Here is a 14,185-nt window from a genome sequence, read left to right as displayed (position 1 = left end):
CTCACTCTTGGGTGTTCACACTCGGTGCCCTCTCACTCTCGGTGCACCCTAACACTCGGGTGTTCACACTCGGTGCCCTCTCACACTCGGTGCCCCCTCACTCTCAGGTGTTCAGACTCATTGCCCTCTCACTGTCGGGTGTTCACTCTCGGTGCCCCCTCACACTCGGGTGTTCACACTCGGTGCCCTCTCACACAAGGTGCTCCCTCACACTCGGGTGTTCACACTCGTTACCCTCTCACATTTGGTGCCGCCTCACACTCAGGTGGTCACACTCGGTGCCCTGTCATATTCAGGTGTCCACACACGGTGCCCTCTCACACTCGGTTGTTCACACTCGGTGCCCTCCCACACCCGGGTGTTCACACTCAGTGCCCTCCCACACTCGGGTGTTCACACTCGGTGCCCGCTCACTCTCAGGTGTTCACACTCGGTGCCCTCTCACATAAGGTGCTCCCTCACACTCGGGTGTGCACACTCATTACCCTCTCACATTTGGTGCCGCCTCACACTCAGGTGGTCACACTCGGTGCCCTGTCATATTCAGGTGTCCACACACGGTGCCCTCTCACACTCGGTTGTTCACACTCGGTGCCCTCCCACACCCGGGTGTTCACACTCAGTGCCCTCCCACACTCGGGTGTTCACACTCGGTGCCCGCTCACTCTCAGGTGTTCACACTCAGTGCCCTCTCACACTCGGGTGTGCGCACTTGGTGCCCTCTCACACTCGGTGCCCCCTCACACTCGGGTGTTCACACTCGGTGCCCTCTCACACTCGGTGCCCCCTCACACTCAGGTGTTCAGACCCGTTGCCCTCTCACTCTCGGGTGTTCACTCTCGGTGCCCCCTCACACTCGGGTGTTCACACTCGGTGCCGCCTCACACTTGGTGCCCCCTCACACTCGGGTGTTCACAATCGGTGCCCTCTCACACTCGGTACCCCCTCAATCTCAGGTGTTCACACTCGGTGCCCTCTCACATCGGTGCCCCTTCACACTCAGGTTTTCACACTCGGTGCCCTCTCAGACTCGGGTGTTCACACACGGTGCCCTCTCATGCTGAGGTGTTTACACTCGGTGCCCTCTCAGACTCAGGTGTTCACACTCGGTGCCCTCTCACTCTCGGGTGTTCACACTCGGTACCCTCTCACACTCGGTGCCCCCTCACTCTCGAATGTTCACACTCAGTGCCTTCTCACACTAGGAGTCCCTTCACTCTCGGGTGCTCACACTTAGCGTCCGCTCACACTCGGGTGTTCACACTCGGTGCCCTCTCACACTTGGTGCTCCCACACACTCGGGTGTTTACACTCGGTGCCCTCTCACACTCGGTACCCCCTCACTCTCAGGTGTTCAAACTCGTTGCCCTCTTACACTCGGGTGTTCACACTCGGTGCCCCCTCACTCTTGGGTGTTCACACTCGGTGCCTTCTCACACTCGGGTGTTCACACTTGGTGCCCTCTCAAACTCGGTGCCCCCTCACACTCAGGTGTTCACACTCAGTACCCTCTCACATCAGTGCCCCTTTACACTCAGGTTTTCACACTCGGTGCGCTCTCAGACTCAGGTGTTCACACACGGTGCCCTCTCACACTCAGGTGCTCACACTCGGTGCCCTCTTAGACTTGGGTGTTCACACTCGGTGCCCTCTCAAACACAGGTGTTCACACTCGTCCTCTCACACTCGGTGCCCCCAACACTCGGTGTCCTCTGACACTTGGTGCCCCCTCACTTTCGAGTGTTCACACTCGGTACCCTCTCACACTTGGTGCCCCCTCATTCTCGAGTGTTCGCACTCGGTGCCTTCTCACACTCGGCGCCACTTTACTCTCGGGTGTTCACATTTAGTGCCTTCTCACTCTCGGGTGTTCATGCTCGGTGCCCCCATGCACTCGGGTGCTCACACCCGGTGCTCTCTCACACTCAGTGTCCCCTCACACTCGGGTGTTCACACTTGCTGCCCTCTCACACTCAGGTGTTCACACTCGGTGCCCTCTCACACTTGGATGTTCACACTCGGTGCCCTCTCACACTCGGTGCCCCCTCACTCTCAGGTGTTTAGACTCGGTGCCCTCTCACTCTCGGGTGTTCACTTTCGGTGCCCCCTCACACTCGGGTGTTCACACTCGGTGCCCTCTCACACTTGGTGCTCCCACACACTCGGGTGTTTACATTCGGTGCCCTCTCACACTCGGTACCCCCTCACTCTCAGGTGTTCAAACTCGTTGCCCTCTTACACTCGGGTGTTCACACTCGGTGCCCCCTCACTCTTGGGTGTTCACACTCGGTGCCCTCTCACACTCGGGTGTTCACATTTGGTGCCCTCTCAAACTCGGTGCCCCCTCACACTCAGGTGTTCACACTCAGTACCCTCTCACATCAGTGCCCCTTTACACTCAGGCTTTCACACTCGGTGCGCTCTCAGACTCAGGTGTTCACACACGGTGCCCTCTCACACTCAGGTGCTCACACTCATCCTCTCACACTCGGTGCCCCCAACACTCGGTGTCCTCTGACACTTGGTGCCCCCTCACTTTCAAGTGTTCACACTCGGTACCCTCTCACACTTGGTGCCCCCTCATTCTCGAGTGTTCGCACTCGGTGCCTTCTCACACTCGGCGCCACTTTACTCTCGGGTGTTCACATTTAGTGCCTTCTCACTCTCGGGTGTTCATGCTCGGTGCCCCCATGCACTCGGGTGCTCACACCCGGTGCTCTCTCACACTCAGTGTCCCCTCACACTCGGGTGAACACACTCGGTGCCCTCTCACACTCGGTGCCCCCTCACTCTCAGGTGTTCAGACTCGGTGCCCTCTGACTCTCGCGTGTTCACTCTCGGTGCCCCCTCACACCCTGGTGTTCACCCTCGTTGCCCCCTCACACTTGGGGCTCCCTCACACTCGGGTGTTCACACTCGGTGTCCTCTCACACTCGGTACCCCCTCACTCTCAGGTGTTCACTCTCATTGCCCTCTAACACTCGGGTGTTCACACTCGGTGCCCTCTCACACAAGGTGCTCCCTCACACTCGGGTGTTCACACTCGTTACCCTCTCACATTTGGTGCCGCCTCACACTCAGGTGGTCACACTCGGTGCCCTGTCATATTCAGGTGTCCACACACGGTGCCCTCTCACACTCGGTTGTTCACACTCGGTGCCCTCCCACACCCGGGTGTTCACACTCAGTGCCCTCCCACACTCGGGTGTTCACACTCGGTGCCCGCTCACTCTCAGGTGTTCACACTCAGTGCCCTCTCACACTCGGGTGTGCGCACTTGGTGCCCTCTCACACTCGGTGCCCCCTCACACTCGGGTGTTCACACTCGGTGCCCTCTCACATAAGGTGCTCCCTCACACTCGGGTGTGCACACTCGTTACCCTCTCACATTTGGTGCCGCCTCACACTCAGGTGGTCACACTCGGTGCCCTGTCATATTCAGGTGTCCACACACGGTGCCCTATAACACTCGGTTGTTCACACTCGGTGCCCTCCCACACCCGGGTGTTCACACTCAGTGCCCTCCCACACTCGGGTGTTCACACTCGGTGCCCGCTCACTCTCAGGTGTTCACACTCAGTGCCCTCTCACACTCGGGTGTGCGCACTTGGTGCCCTCTCACACTCGGTGCCCCCTCACACTCGGGTGTTCACACTCGGTGCCCTCTCACACTCGGTGCCCCCTCACACTCAGGTGTTCAGACTCGTTGCCCTCTCACTCTCGGGTGTTCACTCTCGGTGCCCCCTCACACTCGGGTGTTCACACTCGGTGCCGCCTCACACTTGGTGCCCCCTCACACTCGGGTGTTCACAATCGGTGCCCTCTCACACTCGGTACCCCCTCAATCTCAGGTGTTCACACTCGGTGCCCTCTCACATCGGTGCCCCTTCACACTCAGGTTTTCACACTCGGTGCCCTCTCAGACTCGGGTGTTCACACACGGTGCCCTCTCATGCTGAGGTGTTTACACTCGGTGCCCTCTCAGACTCAGGTGTTCACACTCGGTGCCCTCTTACTCTCGGGTGTTCACACTCGGTACCCTCTCACACTCGGTGCCCCATCACTCTAGAATGTTCACACTCAGTGCCTTCTCACACTAGGAGTCCCTTCACTCTCGGGTGCTCACACTTAGCGTCCGCTCACACTCGGGTGTTCACACTCAGTGCCCTCTCACACTTGGGTGTTCACACACAGTGCCCTCTCACATTCGGTGCCCCCTCACTCTCGGGTGTTCACACTCGGTGCCCTCTCACTCTCTGCTGTTCACACCCAGTGCCCTCCTACACTCAGGTGTTCGCACTCGGTGCCCTCCCACACTCAGTGCCCTCTCACACTCAGGTGTTCACTCTCGGTACCCCCTCATTCTCAGTTGTTCACACTCAGTGCCCTCTCAAACTCGGGTGTTCGCACTTGGTGCCGTCTCACACTCGGGTGTTCACACTCGGTGCCCTCTCACTCTCGGTGCACCCTCACACTAGGGTGTTCAGACTCGGTGCCCTCTCACACTCGGTGCCCCCTCACTCTCAGGTGTTCAGACTCATTGCCCTCTCACTCTCGGGTGTTCACTCTCGGTGCCCCCTCTCACTCAGGTGTTCACACTCGGTGCCCTCTCACACTTGGTGCTCCCTCACACTCGGGTGTTCACACTCGGTGCCCTCTCACACTTGGTACCCCCTCACTCTCAGGTGTTCACACTCAGTGCCCTCTCACACTCGGCTGTTCACACTCGGTGCCCTCTCACACAAGGTGCTCCCTCACACTCGGGTGTTCAAACTCGGTACACTCTCACAATTGGTGCCCCCTCACACTCAGGTGGCCACACTCGGTGCCCTCTCATATTCAGGTGTCCACACACGGTGCCCTCTCACACTCGGTTGTTCACACTCGGTGCCTTCCCACACTCGGGTGTTCACACTCGGTGCCCTCCCACACTCCGGTGTTAACACCTGGTGCCCCCTCACTCTCAGGTGTTCACACTCAGTGCCCTCTCACACTCGGGTGTTCGCACTTGGTGCCCTCTCACACTCGGTGCCCCCTCACCCTCGGGTGTTCACACTCGGTGCCCTCTCACTCTTGGGTGTTCACACTCGGTGCCCTCTCACTCTCGGTGCACCCTAACACTCGGGTGTTCACACTCGGTGCCCTCTCACACTCGGTGCCCCCTCACTCTCAGGTGTTCAGACTCATTGCCCTCTCACTGTCGGGTGTTCACTCTCGGTGCCCCCTCACACTCGGGTGTTCACACTCGGTGCCCTCTCACACAAGGTGCTCCCTCACACTCGGGTGTTCACACTCGTTACCCTCTCACATTTGGTGCCGCCTCACACTCAGGTGGTCACACTCGGTGCCCTGTCATATTCAGGTGTCCACACACGGTGCCCTCTCACACTCGGTTGTTCACACTCGGTGCCCTCCCACACCCGGGTGTTCACACTCAGTGCCCTCCCACACTCGGGTGTTCACACTCGGTGCCCGCTCACTCTCAGGTGTTCACACTCAGTGCCCTCTCACACTCGGGTGTGCGCACTTGGTGCCCTCTCACACTCGGTGCCCCCTCACACTCGGGTGTTCACACTCGGTGCCCTCTCACATAAGGTGCTCCCTCACACTCGGGTGTGCACACTCGTTACCCTCTCACATTTGGTGCCGCCTCACACTCAGGTGGTCACACTCGGTGCCCTGTCATATTCAGGTGTCCACACACGGTGCCCTATAACACTCGGTTGTTCACACTCGGTGCCCTCCCACACCCGGGTGTTCACACTCAGTGCCCTCCCACACTCGGGTGTTCACACTCGGTGCCCGCTCACTCTCAGGTGTTCACACTCAGTGCCCTCTCACACTCGGGTGTGCGCACTTGGTGCCCTCTCACACTCGGTGCCCCCTCACACTCGGGTGTTCACACTCGGTGCCCTCTCACACTCGGTGCCCCCTCACACTCAGGTGTTCAGACTCGTTGCCCTCTCACTCTCGGGTGTTCACTCTCGGTGCCCCCTCACACTCGGGTGTTCACACTCGGTGCCGCCTCACACTTGGTGCCCCCTCACACTCGGGTGTTCACAATCGGTGCCCTCTCACACTCGGTACCCCCTCAATCTCAGGTGTTCACACTCGGTGCCCTCTCACATCGGTGCCCCTTCACACTCAGGTTTTCACACTCGGTGCCCTCTCAGACTCGGGTGTTCACACACGGTGCCCTCTCATGCTGAGGTGTTTACACTCGGTGCCCTCTCAGACTCAGGTGTTCACACTCGGTGCCCTCTTACTCTCGGGTGTTCACACTCGGTACCCTCTCACACTTGGTGCCCCCTCACTCTAGAATGTTCACACTCAGTGCCTTCTCACACTAGGAGTCCCTTCACTCTCGGGTGCTCACACTTAGCGTCCGCTCACACTCGGGTGTTCACACTCAGTGCCCTCTCACACTTGGGTGTTCACACACAGTGCCCTCTCACATTCGGTGCCCCCTCACTCTCGGGTGTTCACACTCGGTGCCCTCTCACTCTCTGCTGTTCACACCCAGTGCCCTCCTACACTCGGGTGTTCACACTCGGTGCCCTCCCACACTCAGTGCCCTCTCACACTCAGGTGTTCACTCTCGGTACCCCCTCATTCTCAGTTGTTCACACTCAGTGCCCTCTCAAACTCGGGTGTTCGCACTTGGTGCCGTCTCACACTCGGGTGTTCACACTCGGTGCCCTCTCACTCTCGGTGCACCCTCACACTAGGGTGTTCAGACTCGGTGCCCTCTCACACTCGGTGCCCCCTCACTCTCAGGTGTTCAGACTCATTGCCCTCTCACTCTCGGGTGTTCACTCTCGGTGCCCCCTCTCACTCAGGTGTTCACACTCGGTGCCCTCTCACACTTGGTGCTCCCTCACACTCGGGTGTTCACACTCGGTGCCCTCTCACACTTGGTACCCCCTCACTCTCAGGTGTTCACACTCAGTGCCCTCTCACACTCGGCTGTTCACACTCGGTGCCCTCTCACACAAGGTGCTCCCTCACACTCGGGTGTTCAAACTCGGTACACTCTCACAATTGGTGCCCCCTCACACTCAGGTGGCCACACTCGGTGCCCTCTCATATTCAGGTGTCCACACACGGTGCCCTCTCACACTCGGTTGTTCACACTCGGTGCCTTCCCACACTCGGGTGTTCACACTCGGTGCCCTCCCACACTCCGGTGTTAACACCTGGTGCCCCCTCACTCTCAGGTGTTCACACTCAGTGCCCTCTCACACTCGGGTGTTCGCACTTGGTGCCCTCTCACACTCGGTGCCCCCTCACCCTCGGGTGTTCACACTCGGTGCCCTCTCACTCTTGGGTGTTCACACTCGGTGCCCTCTCACTCTCGGTGCACCCTAACACTCGGGTGTTCACACTCGGTGCCCTCTCACACTCGGTGCCCCCTCACTCTCAGGTGTTCAGACTCATTGCCCTCTCACTGTCGGGTGTTCACTCTCGGTGCCCCCTCACACTCGGGTGTTCACACTCGGTGCCCTCTCACACAAGGTGCTCCCTCACACTCGGGTGTTCACACTCGTTACCCTCTCACATTTGGTGCCGCCTCACACTCAGGTGGTCACACTCGGTGCCCTGTCATATTCAGGTGTCCACACACGGTGCCCTCTCACACTCGGTTGTTCACACTCGGTGCCCTCCCACACCCGGGTGTTCACACTCAGTGCCCTCCCACACTCGGGTGTTCACACTCGGTGCCCGCTCACTCTCAGGTGTTCACACTCAGTGCCCTCTCACACTCGGGTGTGCGCACTTGGTGCCCTCTCACACTCGGTGCCCCCTCACACTCGGGTGTTCACACTCGGTGCCCTCTCACATAAGGTGCTCCCTCACACTCGGGTGTGCACACTCATTACCCTCTCACATTTGGTGCCGCCTCACACTCAGGTGGTCACACTCGGTGCCCTGTCATATTCAGGTGTCCACACACGGTGCCCTCTCACACTCGGTTGTTCACACTCGGTGCCCTCCCACACCCGGGTGTTCACACTCAGTGCCCTCCCACACTCGGGTGTTCACACTCGGTGCCCGCTCACTCTCAGGTGTTCACACTCAGTGCCCTCTCACACTCGGGTGTGCGCACTTGGTGCCCTCTCACACTCGGTGCCCCCTCACACTCGGGTGTTCACACTCGGTGCCCTCTCACATAAGGTGCTCCCTCACACTCGGGTGTGCACACTCGTTACCCTCTCACATTTGGTGCCGCCTCACACTCAGGTGGTCACACTCGGTGCCCTGTCATATTCAGGTGTCCACACACGGTGCCCTATAACACTCGGTTGTTCACACTCGGTGCCCTCCCACACCCGGGTGTTCACACTCAGTGCCCTCCCACACTCGGGTGTTCACACTCGGTGCCCGCTCACTCTCAGGTGTTCACACTCAGTGCCCTCTCACACTCGGGTGTGCGCACTTGGTGCCCTCTCACACTCGGTGCCCCCTCACACTCGGGTGTTCACACTCGGTGCCCTCTCACACTCGGTGCCCCCTCACACTCAGGTGTTCAGACTCGTTGCCCTCTCACTCTCGGGTGTTCACTCTCGGTGCCCCCTCACACTCGGGTGTTCACACTCGGTGCCGCCTCACACTTGGTGCCCCCTCACACTCGGGTGTTCACAATCGGTGCCCTCTCACACTCGGTACCCCCTCAATCTCAGGTGTTCACACTCGGTGCCCTCTCACATCGGTGCCCCTTCACACTCAGGTTTTCACACTCGGTGCCCTCTCAGACTCGGGTGTTCACACACGGTGCCCTCTCATGCTGAGGTGTTTACACTCGGTGCCCTCTCAGACTCAGGTGTTCACACTCGGTGCCCTCTTACTCTCGGGTGTTCACACTCGGTACCCTCTCACACTTGGTGCCCCCTCACTCTAGAATGTTCACACTCAGTGCCTTCTCACACTAGGAGTCCCTTCACTCTCGGGTGCTCACACTTAGCGTCCGCTCACACTCGGGTGTTCACACTCAGTGCCCTCTCACACTTGGGTGTTCACACACAGTGCCCTCTCACATTCGGTGCCCCCTCACTCTCGGGTGTTCACACTCGGTGCCCTCTCACTCTCTGCTGTTCACACCCAGTGCCCTCCTACACTCGGGTGTTCACACTCGGTGCCCTCCCACACTCAGTGCCCTCTCACACTCAGGTGTTCACTCTCGGTACCCCCTCATTCTCAGTTGTTCACACTCAGTGCCCTCTCAAACTCGGGTGTTCGCACTTGGTGCCGTCTCACACTCGGGTGTTCACACTCGGTGCCCTCTCACTCTCGGTGCACCCTCACACTAGGGTGTTCAGACTCGGTGCCCTCTCACACTCGGTGCCCCCTCACTCTCAGGTGTTCAGACTCATTGCCCTCTCACTCTCGGGTGTTCACTCTCGGTGCCCCCTCTCACTCAGGTGTTCACACTCGGTGCCCTCTCACACTTGGTGCTCCCTCACACTCGGGTGTTCACACTCGGTGCCCTCTCACACTTGGTACCCCCTCACTCTCAGGTGTTCACACTCAGTGCCCTCTCACACTCGGCTGTTCACACTCGGTGCCCTCTCACACAAGGTGCTCCCTCACACTCGGGTGTTCAAACTCGGTACACTCTCACAATTGGTGCCCCCTCACACTCAGGTGGCCACACTCGGTGCCCTCTCATATTCAGGTGTCCACACACGGTGCCCTCTCACACTCGGTTGTTCACACTCGGTGCCTTCCCACACTCGGGTGTTCACACTCGGTGCCCTCCCACACTCCGGTGTTAACACCTGGTGCCCCCTCACTCTCAGGTGTTCACACTCAGTGCCCTCTCACACTCGGGTGTTCGCACTTGGTGCCCTCTCACACTCGGTGCCCCCTCACCCTCGGGTGTTCACACTCGGTGCCCTCTCACTCTTGGGTGTTCACACTCGGTGCCCTCTCACTCTCGGTGCACCCTAACACTCGGGTGTTCACACTCGGTGCCCTCTCACACTCGGTGCCCCCTCACTCTCAGGTGTTCAGACTCATTGCCCTCTCACTGTCGGGTGTTCACTCTCGGTGCCCCCTCACACTCGGGTGTTCACACTCGGTGCCCTCTCACACAAGGTGCTCCCTCACACTCGGGTGTTCACACTCGTTACCCTCTCACATTTGGTGCCGCCTCACACTCAGGTGGTCACACTCGGTGCCCTGTCATATTCAGGTGTCCACACACGGTGCCCTCTCACACTCGGTTGTTCACACTCGGTGCCCTCCCACACCCGGGTGTTCACACTCAGTGCCCTCCCACACTCGGGTGTTCACACTCGGTGCCCGCTCACTCTCAGGTGTTCACACTCGGTGCCCTCTCACATAAGGTGCTCCCTCACACTCGGGTGTGCACACTCATTACCCTCTCACATTTGGTGCCGCCTCACACTCAGGTGGTCACACTCGGTGCCCTGTCATAATCAGGTGTCCACACACGGTGCCCTCTCACACTCGGTTGTTCACACTCGGTGCCCTCCCACACCCGGGTGTTCACACTCAGTGCCCTCCCACACTCGGGTGTTCACACTCGGTGCCCGCTCACTCTCAGGTGTTCACACTCAGTGCCCTCTCACACTCGGGTGTGCGCACTTGGTGCCCTCTCACACTCGGTGCCCCCTCACACTCGGGTGTTCACACTCGGTGCCCTCTCACACTCGGTGCCCCCTCACACTCAGGTGTTCACACTCGGTGCCCTCTCACACTCGGTGCCCCCTCACACTCAGGTGTTCAGACCCGTTGCCCTCTCTTTCTCGGGTGTTCACTCTCGGTGCCCCCTCACACTCGGGTGTTCACACTCGGTGCCGCCTCACACTTGGTGCCCCCTCACACTCGGGTGTTCACAATCGGTGCCCTCTCACACTCGGTACCCCCTCAATCTCAGGTGTTCACACTCGGTGCCCTCTCACATCGGTGCCCCTTCACACTCAGGTTTTCACACTCGGTGCCCTCTCAGACTCGGGTGTTCACACACGGTGCCCTCTCATGCTGAGGTGTTTACACTCGGTGCCCTCTCAGACTCAGGTGTTCACACTCGGTGCCCTCTCACTCTCGGGTGTTCACACTCGGTACCCTCTCACACTCGGTGCCCCCTCACTCTCGAATGTTCACACTCAGTGCCTTCTCACACTAGGAGTCCCTTCACTCTCGGGTGCTCACACTTAGCGTCCGCTCACACTCGGGTGTTCACACTCGGTGCCCTCTCACACTTGGTGCTCCCACACACTCGGGTGTTTACACTCGGTGCCCTCTCACACTCGGTACCCCCTCACTCTCAGGTGTTCAAACTCGTTGCCCTCTTACACTCGGGTGTTCACACTCGGTGCCCCCTCACTCTTGGGTGTTCACACTCGGTGCCTTCTCACACTCGGGTGTTCACACTTGGTGCCCTCTCAAACTCGGTGCCCCCTCACACTCAGGTGTTCACACTCAGTACCCTCTCACATCAGTGCCCCTTTACACTCAGGTTTTCACACTCGGTGCGCTCTCAGACTCAGGTGTTCACACACGGTGCCCTCTCACACTCAGGTGCTCACACTCGGTGCCCTCTTAGACTTGGGTGTTCACACTCGGTGCCCTCTCAAACACAGGTGTTCACACTCGTCCTCTCACACTCGGTGCCCCCAACACTCGGTGTCCTCTGACACTTGGTGCCCCCTCACTTTCGAGTGTTCACACTCGGTACCCTCTCACACTTGGTGCCCCCTCATTCTCGAGTGTTCGCACTCGGTGCCTTCTCACACTCGGCGCCACTTTACTCTCGGGTGTTCACATTTAGTGCCTTCTCACTCTCGGGTGTTCATGCTCGGTGCCCCCATGCACTCGGGTGCTCACACCCGGTGCTCTCTCACACTCAGTGTCCCCTCACACTCGGGTGTTCACACTTGCTGCCCTCTCACACTCAGGTGTTCACACTCGGTGCCCTCTCACACTTGGATGTTCACACTCGGTGCCCTCTCACACTCGGTGCCCCCTCACTCTCAGGTGTTTAGACTCGGTGCCCTCTCACTCTCGGGTGTTCACTTTCGGTGCCCCCTCACACTCGGGTGTTCACACTCGGTGCCCTCTCACACTTGGTGCTCCCACACACTCGGGTGTTTACATTCGGTGCCCTCTCACACTCGGTACCCCCTCACTCTCAGGTGTTCAAACTCGTTGCCCTCTTACACTCGGGTGTTCACACTCGGTGCCCCCTCACTCTTGGGTGTTCACACTCGGTGCCCTCTCACACTCGGGTGTTCACATTTGGTGCCCTCTCAAACTCGGTGCCCCCTCACACTCAGGTGTTCACACTCAGTACCCTCTCACATCAGTGCCCCTTTACACTCAGGCTTTCACACTCGGTGCGCTCTCAGACTCAGGTGTTCACACACGGTGCCCTCTCACACTCAGGTGCTCACACTCATCCTCTCACACTCGGTGCCCCCAACACTCGGTGTCCTCTGACACTTGGTGCCCCCTCACTTTCAAGTGTTCACACTCGGTACCCTCTCACACTTGGTGCCCCCTCATTCTCGAGTGTTCGCACTCGGTGCCTTCTCACACTCGGCGCCACTTTACTCTCGGGTGTTCACATTTAGTGCCTTCTCACTCTCGGGTGTTCATGCTCGGTGCCCCCATGCACTCGGGTGCTCACACCCGGTGCTCTCTCACACTCAGTGTCCCCTCACACTCGGGTGAACACACTCGGTGCCCTCTCACACTCGGTGCCCCCTCACTCTCAGGTGTTCAGACTCGGTGCCCTCTGACTCTCGCGTGTTCACTCTCGGTGCCCCCTCACACCCTGGTGTTCACCCTCGTTGCCCCCTCACACTTGGGGCTCCCTCACACTCGGGTGTTCACACTCGGTGTCCTCTCACACTCGGTACCCCCTCACTCTCAGGTGTTCACTCTCATTGCCCTCTAACACTCGGGTGTTCACACTCGGTGCCCTCTCACACAAGGTGCTCCCTCACACTCGGGTGTTCACACTCGTTACCCTCTCACATTTGGTGCCGCCTCACACTCAGGTGGTCACACTCGGTGCCCTGTCATATTCAGGTGTCCACACACGGTGCCCTCTCACACTCGGTTGTTCACACTCGGTGCCCTCCCACACCCGGGTGTTCACACTCAGTGCCCTCCCACACTCGGGTGTTCACACTCGGTGCCCGCTCACTCTCAGGTGTTCACACTCAGTGCCCTCTCACACTCGGGTGTGCGCACTTGGTGCCCTCTCACACTCGGTGCCCCCTCACACTCGGGTGTTCACACTCGGTGCCCTCTCACATAAGGTGCTCCCTCACACTCGGGTGTGCACACTCGTTACCCTCTCACATTTGGTGCCGCCTCACACTCAGGTGGTCACACTCGGTGCCCTGTCATATTCAGGTGTCCACACACGGTGCCCTATAACACTCGGTTGTTCACACTCGGTGCCCTCCCACACCCGGGTGTTCACACTCAGTGCCCTCCCACACTCGGGTGTTCACACTCGGTGCCCGCTCACTCTCAGGTGTTCACACTCAGTGCCCTCTCACACTCGGGTGTGCGCACTTGGTGCCCTCTCACACTCGGTGCCCCCTCACACTCGGGTGTTCACACTCGGTGCCCTCTCACACTCGGTGCCCCCTCACACTCAGGTGTTCAGACTCGTTGCCCTCTCACTCTCGGGTGTTCACTCTCGGTGCCCCCTCACACTCGGGTGTTCACACTCGGTGCCGCCTCACACTTGGTGCCCCCTCACACTCGGGTGTTCACAATCGGTGCCCTCTCACACTCGGTACCCCCTCAATCTCAGGTGTTCACACTCGGTGCCCTCTCACATCGGTGCCCCTTCACACTCAGGTTTTCACACTCGGTGCCCTCTCAGACTCGGGTGTTCACACACGGTGCCCTCTCATGCTGAGGTGTTTACACTCGGTGCCCTCTCAGACTCAGGTGTTCACACTCGGTGCCCTCTTACTCTCGGGTGTTCACACTCGGTACACTCTCACACTCGGTGCCCCATCACTCTAGAATGTTCACACTCAGTGCCTTCTCACACTAGGAGTCCCTTCACTCTCGGGTGCTCACACTTAGCGTCCGCTCACACTCGGGTGTTCACACTCAGTGCCCTCTCACACTTGGGTGTTCACACACAGTGCCCTCTCACATTCGGTGCCCCCTCACTCTCGGGTGTTCACACTCG

This window comes from Carcharodon carcharias, chromosome 7 (genome assembly GCF_017639515.1).
Source record: "Carcharodon carcharias isolate sCarCar2 chromosome 7, sCarCar2.pri, whole genome shotgun sequence".
Taxonomy (NCBI): domain Eukaryota; kingdom Metazoa; phylum Chordata; class Chondrichthyes; order Lamniformes; family Lamnidae; genus Carcharodon; species Carcharodon carcharias.
Note: the sequence above shows the minus strand (reverse complement) of the source record.